General features: G+C 50.6%; 1 non-coding gene across 1 annotated transcript; it reads right to left on the reverse strand.

The window, feature by feature from the left end:
- Positions 1–314: 314 nt before the first annotated feature.
- On the reverse strand, positions 315–390 carry TRNAP-GGG (transfer RNA proline (anticodon GGG)). Its single transcript has one exon. It is a non-coding gene; the product is annotated as a tRNA-Pro (tRNA).
- Positions 391–7224: the final 6834 nt, after the last annotated feature.

Below are 7224 nucleotides of genomic sequence, written 5' to 3' on the forward strand. Positions count from 1 at the left end.
TTTTGTTTTTGTTTTTTCCTGAAGCTGGAAACGGGGATAGACAGACAGACTCCCGCATGCGCCCGACCGGGATCCACCCGGCACGCCCACCAGGGGGCAACGCTCTGCCCACCAGGGGGCGATGCTCTGCCCCTCCGGGGCGTCGCTCTGTCGCGACCAGAGCCACTCTAGCGCCTGGGGCAGAGGCCAAGGAGCCATCCCCAGCGCCCTGGGCCATCTTTGCTCCAATGGAGCCTTGCTGCGGGAGGGGAAGAGAGAGACAGAGAGGAAGGAGAGGGGGAGGGGTGGAGTAGCAGATGGGCGCTTCTCCTGGGTGCCCTGGCCAGGAATCGAACCTGGGACTTCTGCACCCCAGGCCAACGCTCTACCACTGAGCCAACCGGCCAGGGCCGACACTCTTGGTTTTTTAAAGGAATATTTATTTATTTATTTATTTATTTATTTATTTTTGTGAGAGAGATAGAGAGAGGGACAGATAGGGACAGACAGGAAGGGAGAGAGATGAGAAGCATCAATTCTTCCTGCGGCTTCTTAGTTCATTGGTTGCTTTCTCATATGTGCCTTGACTGGGGGGCTACAGCAGAGCGTGTGACCCCTTGCTCAAGCCAGTGATCCTGTGCTCAAGCTGGTGAGTCCATGCTCAAGCCGGTGACCTCGGGGTTTCGAACCCGGTTCCTCTGCATCACAGTCCAACACTCTATCCACTGCGTCACCGCCTGGTCAGGCTATTATTTTTATTTTTAAATTTAATTTTAATTTTTTTACTCATTTTTTTAGAGAGAGGAAAGAGTGAGAGAGAGAGAGAGAGGAAGGGGGGAGGAGCAGGAAGCATCAACTCCCATATGTTTTTTTTTTTAATTTTTATTTTATTTATTCATTTTAGAAAGGAGAGAGAGAGGGGGAGAGAGAGAGAGAGAGAGAGAGAGAGAGACAGGGGGGAGGAGCTGGAAGCATCGACTCCCATATGTGCCTTGACCAGGCAAGCCCAGGGTTTCGAACCGGCGACCTCAGCATTTCCAGGTCGACGCTTTATCCACTGCGCCACCACAGGTCAGGCTATTTTATTTATTTATTTAATTGATTAATTAATTAATTTTTTACAGAGACAGAGAGTGAGTCAGAGAGAGGGATAGATAGGGACAGACAGGAACGGAGAGAGATGAGAAGTATCAATCATTAGCTTTTCATTGTGCATTGCAACACCTCAGTTGTTCATTGATTGCTTTCTCATATGTGCCTTGACTGTGGGCCTCCAGGAGACCGAGCAACCCCTTGCTGGAGCCAGTGACCTTGGGTTCAAGCTCGTGGGCTCTTGCTCAAACCAGATGAGCCTGCACTCAAGCTGGCGACTTCGGGGTCTCGTACCTGGGTCCTCGGAATTTCAGTCCGACGCTCTATCCACTGCACCACCACCTGGTCAGGCTATTTTATTTATTTATTTATTTTTTTTTTTTTTTATTTTTATTTTTTTTCATTTTTCTGAAGCTGGAAACGGGGAGAGACAGTCAGACAGACTCCCGCATGCGCCCGACCGGGATCCACCCGGCACGCCCACCAGGGGCGACGCTCTGCCCACCAGGGGGCGATGCTCTGCCCATCCTGGGCGTCGCCATATTGCGACCAGAGCCACTCTAGCGCCTGAGGCAGAGGCCACAGAGCCATCCCCAGCGCCCGGGCCATCTTTGCTCCAATGGAGCCTTGGCTGCGGGAGGGGAAGAGAGAGACAGAGAGGAAAGCGCGGCGGAGGGGTGGAGAAGCAAATGGGCGCTTCTCCTGTGTGCCCTGGCCGGGAATCGAACCCGGGTCCTCCGCACGCTAGGCTGACGCTCTACCGCTGAGCCAACCGGCCAGGGCCTTATTTTTTTTTATTTTTTAAAAAGATTTTATTTATTGATTTTTAGAGAGAGAGAGAGAGAGAGAGAGAGAGAGAGAGAGAAGGGGGGAGGAGAGGAGCAGGAAGCATCAATTCATAGTAGTAGTTGCTTCTTGTATGTGCCTTGACCTGGCAAGCTGGGGGATTTGAACCAGCGATCTCAGTACATATTCCAGGCTGATGCTTTATCCACTGCACCACCACTGGTCAGGAAATGCCCACTATTTAATTGGGGTAATTGTCTCTTGGTTGCCAGGTCCTAATGATTTTTCTTATATTCTGGCACCAGACCTCAAACAGGATTTGCAAGTATTTTCTCTCACTCGGTAGGGTGCCTTTTCAATCTCTTGTTTTACCCAAGTTTTACATTTTGACTAAATCCAAGTTCATCTATTTTTTCTTTTGCTGTTTGTACCTAATGTATCATGTTGAAGAACCACTGCCAAGCCCAAGGCCATGAGAATAAGAGTATAGGCAGGGGAAAGTTAATTCAACAGCTGTGCTGAGGGTTTACTGTGGAGGTCTGGCAGCCCTTTGCAGTCTGAGGAGGGAGGATGTTTGTCCTGAGCCTAAAGTTTGAACAAGAGTTGGTGGCGGAGATGCAAGAGAGAACCTTCCAGAATAGGGAACAGAAGGCGCAGAGACAGGAGGGCAAGAATAAGTGAAAGACCTGTACTATCCCCTTTCCCTCTCTTTCTTCTCCCCAAGGACCCTTGGACAGTCCCTACTCCTATCTGGGTCCCCACAGAAGGGCAGGAAAGGGATCTGAGTAAGCGGGGAGGCCATTGGGGGAATGCCAGCCGTCTCCTTTAGTCCGTAACCCTCTTTGCAGAGAAGGGAACTGAGGCCCAGAGGGGCGTGATCTTCCCTGAAGCTGCAGAGGCAGGGGTGCAGCCAGTTCAGGCAATCTAGCTCCTGCTGCCATGGGGTGGGTGAGGGAGGAGACAGGACAGGGCTCACTACCTCAGTCCCTTTCACCTGAGGCCTCTCTGATTCTCCAGGTGCTTCTCTATGGGCCTCTCTCCATCCCCTGGGAAGCCTGGGCAGAAACCTGAGACTCAGGCCTCCGTTCAGGCTGCCATGAGGCCCATGTCTCTCCTTCCTGCCCTCCTTCCTCCTCGAGAGCCACCCCATCGTTGCCATGGGGATGGGGACTGCAGAACAAGCAGGTACTCCACCTACCTGGCTTATGGTTCAAGGTTTGGCCTCAAGCCTCAAGGTGGCCTGCCTGGAGCTCTCACACCTGGTCAGCTAGGAGCCCAGAGAGGAAGGGGTGGGGGCTAGAGGTCCCAATGGTTTCTAGTTTCAGAGTTCTTTCCCCTTTCTCAGCCCCCACTCCACCTCGAACCCAGCTTTCTGGGAAACCCTGTCACAGCTTCCTCTGAACTCTGTTAACCTGGGAGTTCACAGCTATAGAGGGAGGCTATGTTCAGCCTCCAGGACCTGAGGCTTCCTGCCCTGCTCAACATACACCTCCTCCCCTGTGGCCAGCTGAGTGCTCTTCTCCTAGCTGCCCACCTTCCAGAAGATTCTGGGCTGTCCCTGCCCACATCCCCCTGCCACATCCCTGTTGAACTGCCATAAGGTGACCCAGGCTATAGACACAAAAAGCCTGGTGGCTTCAAGCAGTGCTGCCCCAGACATACACAAGTTAGGGTCTAACCTCTGCTGCTGGGCTACTGTGGCGTCTTACAACATCAAACGTGGGGAGGAATTTGGGCTAAATCAGGCTTTCTCTCCTGAGCACAACGGAAATTGGGGCTGGGTCACCTCCTGTTGGAGGGCTTTTCCTGGCACTGTGGGTGCTGAGCAGCATCCCTCTCCCCTCACTACTCGATGCCAGGAGTGCCCCAAGTCATGACAGCTGCGGATATCCCCAGACATCACCCGTGTCCCTAGTTTGAAGGGGTAGGTTTATCTCCATTGAGACCCTGTGGGCTAATGACACCTGGGAGAGGACAGAGCACAGAAAGGATTTATACATGGCCACATGTATTATCTGAGTGTACTGGGTCTAACCTCAGATGTGCTGAGGACCAAACCCCATATTACAAAGACTTCATAAAAAAGAAAAACAACATAAAATACCATAGTAATTTTTCATATTGATTACAAGGTGGAAGTGGTAATATCTGAGCTCTATTGGGTTAAATAAAACATACCACCAAATTACCCCACCTATTTCCTTTTTTTTTTTTTTTTTACAGAGAGAGAGAGAGAGAGAGAGAGAGAGACAGAGAGAGGGATAGATAGGAACAGACAGACAGGAATGGAGAGAGATGAGAAGCATCAATCATCAGTTTTTCACTGCGACAACTTAGTTGTTCATTGATTACTTTCTCATATGTGCCTTGACCGTGGGCCTTCAGCAGACCGAGTAACCCCTTGCTCAAGCCAGCGACATTGGGTCCAAGCTGATGAGCTTTGCCCAAACCAGATGAACCCGCGCTCAAGCTGGCGACCTCGGGATCTCGAACCTGGGTCCTCCGCATCCCAGCCCGACGCTCTATCCACTGTGCCACCACCTGGTCAGGCTGTTTCTTTCTTTTTTTAAAAAGATTTTATTTATTCATTTTAGAGAGGAGAGAGAGAAAAGGGGGGTGGGGAGGAGCAGGAAGCATCAACTCCCATATGTGCCTTGACCAGGAAGCCCAGAGTTTTAAACGTAAGAACCCCACTACCCGGTGTTCCAGGTCGATGCTTTATCCACTGTGCCACCACAAGTCAGGCTTCACCTGTTTCTTCTTCCTATTGAAATTGCAGCTGCTAGAAAATTGAAATTGCAGAAACCCTGCCTGTAATCTGCTTGCTGATTCTGCAGCGTTTTCTTTTTTCCCTCTCATTATCCCCCCACCCCCATGTTTGTTATTACAGAAGGGAATGTGACCTATCCAGGGGCCACTGGGCTGACCCAGTCTGAAAATTCCACAGGATGAAGGAGGTGGGCAGTTGCTTAATAAATAAGGTATTTGGATAGATCCAGCACCATCACATCTAATGGAGTGGAGTGATCACGTATTCTCTGGGTTACCACTGGGCTGTTAGGATGAGCTACTAATTAATGGCTCTGAGGCACAAGTGCAATAGAGGGGAACCAGGTGGGAACACAGGGGACAGATGTGGTCTTATAAAGTGCTGTTGAACTGCACTGATTTGTACTGACAAGCTGGAGATTTTCTTCTTGCAAATCGAGCACCAAAATAAAGTGAAGAAAACACAAAATAAATAAAAACACCCATTGTGCAAGATTCTAAAGCTCTCCAATTTGCTTCTTTTTCTTTTTTTGGACAAAGGTCACAAGGTGCTGGGATTCCCAGGTGTTGCCCTGCCCTACAACATGGTGTTTGTGTTATCTCACATACTTGGCCATACCAGGGTTTTTAAAACACAGCCACAAGGAACCTCAACACATGCCTCCAAAACACTTTGTTTCTCCTAAGAACCAGGGCAGAGGCCTGATGACTCCTACCTGGACCCTCACCCAAAACCAAAACCAGATCCCAAAACCAAGGCCAGTCACGTTTCATGCAAGAGCCTGCCCACTTGCAACAGAGAACCTATAATTATGTTGCTGGGACAGGTATCAGGTCCCTAGGTCCATGGCTACTTTTGGTCTGGCAGTTGAGAGCTGCCAGACCTGGTCCATAACTGCAGTGACTATGGTGTTGAATTAGAAGGGACAAATCCAGGTGTCCCCAGGGAATGGGGGGAGAGGGAGACACATGGAAACTTGTCTATCAGTGATGCAGACACTCTGGTGTGACCCCCACTTTCTAGGAGCCTGGCTCTGTTGCAGAGTGGAAAGAGAACCAGTTTCTCTCTAGATCTTTCCAGATGTGGAAAGGGATCCTGAAGTAAGTCTAGAACTGAGTGGCCCATGTTGTATTGAGCTGAGGGCCTTGGGGGCAGCACCTAGAACTGTCAGTGATTGTGGAGGAACCCACTTTCAAGTCATTCCCCTCCACCCCCCACCAACCCTAAACCCTACCTCCAGCTCCCTCCGACCCCCATCAATGTGATCTTTTACTCCTTGTAAATGGCAGCTGGTTCCATGTTAACAGGAACCTGAAGTGTACAGGACAGGCCCAGAGATATGGCTCATCTGTGACCACCAGCACCAGATATCCTTGGGCCCAGAGACTGTATCACAGCTCACACATTAGGATCCCTTCCCCACTCTGGGAAGGCCCTGAGGGAGCTGGGACACTCACAGAGCAACACCTCCATAACTTCTAGTTAGCTCTTTATTTTCTAAATTAGGTGAGATTTTGGGGAGAAACTATGAAGTGGCACAAACCTGGAAAGCTGGTTGAAAGAGCCATCAACTTGTCTTCTCTTTGGTGTCCATAGAATAAAAGCATGGGGGACTAGAAGGGTCTCCTCAAGAAAAGAGTCTAGCAATTGCTACAAGATCATAAGCCCCTGCCTTGTGCTGCACCTTCTCTAGAAACCCGGGGCCAGCGTGGACTGCAAGCCAGGTCCCTCTCAAGAGAACCCTTCCTCTGCAATTTGCCACAGATAAGTATCAGTCTGTTTCAAGCCATCAGGAAGTATTGAGGGGGGCAGCTGACAACTTTAACATCTTCAGAGTTCAGAGGGGAGTCTTAGAAGCAGCATTGCTCCCCCCCCCCCCACTTCCTAGAGGCAGCCTTTTCTGAGTCCTGAAGGCAGAAAGGCTGGCCACCCCAGTAGACAACCTCACTGCTGCTGTTTCATTACAACCAGCTATGGAGGAATGGGTCAGGGGCCCAAAAGAGTGATGTGCCCTGGGCGGTCACTTTTGATTCACTGGGTAAGCAGAGGTGGCGGAGGGTGCCACCCACCCAATCTATAGGCAAGGGGGAGCACAGGTCTTATCTACTGGATCTGCTGGAGGTTTCAACCACACTGACAGCTTGGAAACCCAACACTTCCTTTCTGTCGAGTTAAGTGTCAGCTCAGCTGTCACGATGAAGAGTCAGAAGTGTCTGCTCCTAAGGCACAGGAGAGGACCAGGATCCTCTTGGGGTAGGTTACACTCTGTAAGGACAGGCAGATTTGGCTGTACCAGGCTGCATGACAAGAGGCAGCAGTGACCAGGGGAAGTGGACCTCATGATAGCCAAACAGCTGATTGCTTTTTGGGCCTGCTGAGGGCCACCTTTAAGGGGGCAGGTGTCAGGTGAGGGGATGACACACAGAAATGGAAGGCGGCACTTCCTCTGTTTTGGTGAAAGATGCTAATGTCCAGGGGCTACTTCTGAGGCTTTGTCCCTGGCAAAAGGAGTGAAGCCAGTGCCTGATGCCACCCCCACCCCAATTTCTCTGTGGCCCAATTGGCTGGGGCAGCCCTAAGGGACACTGTTTCCCCTG

The sequence above is a fragment of the Saccopteryx leptura genome, chromosome 1 (genome assembly GCF_036850995.1).
Source record: "Saccopteryx leptura isolate mSacLep1 chromosome 1, mSacLep1_pri_phased_curated, whole genome shotgun sequence".
In the NCBI taxonomy this organism is placed as follows: Eukaryota; Metazoa; Chordata; class Mammalia; order Chiroptera; family Emballonuridae; genus Saccopteryx; species Saccopteryx leptura.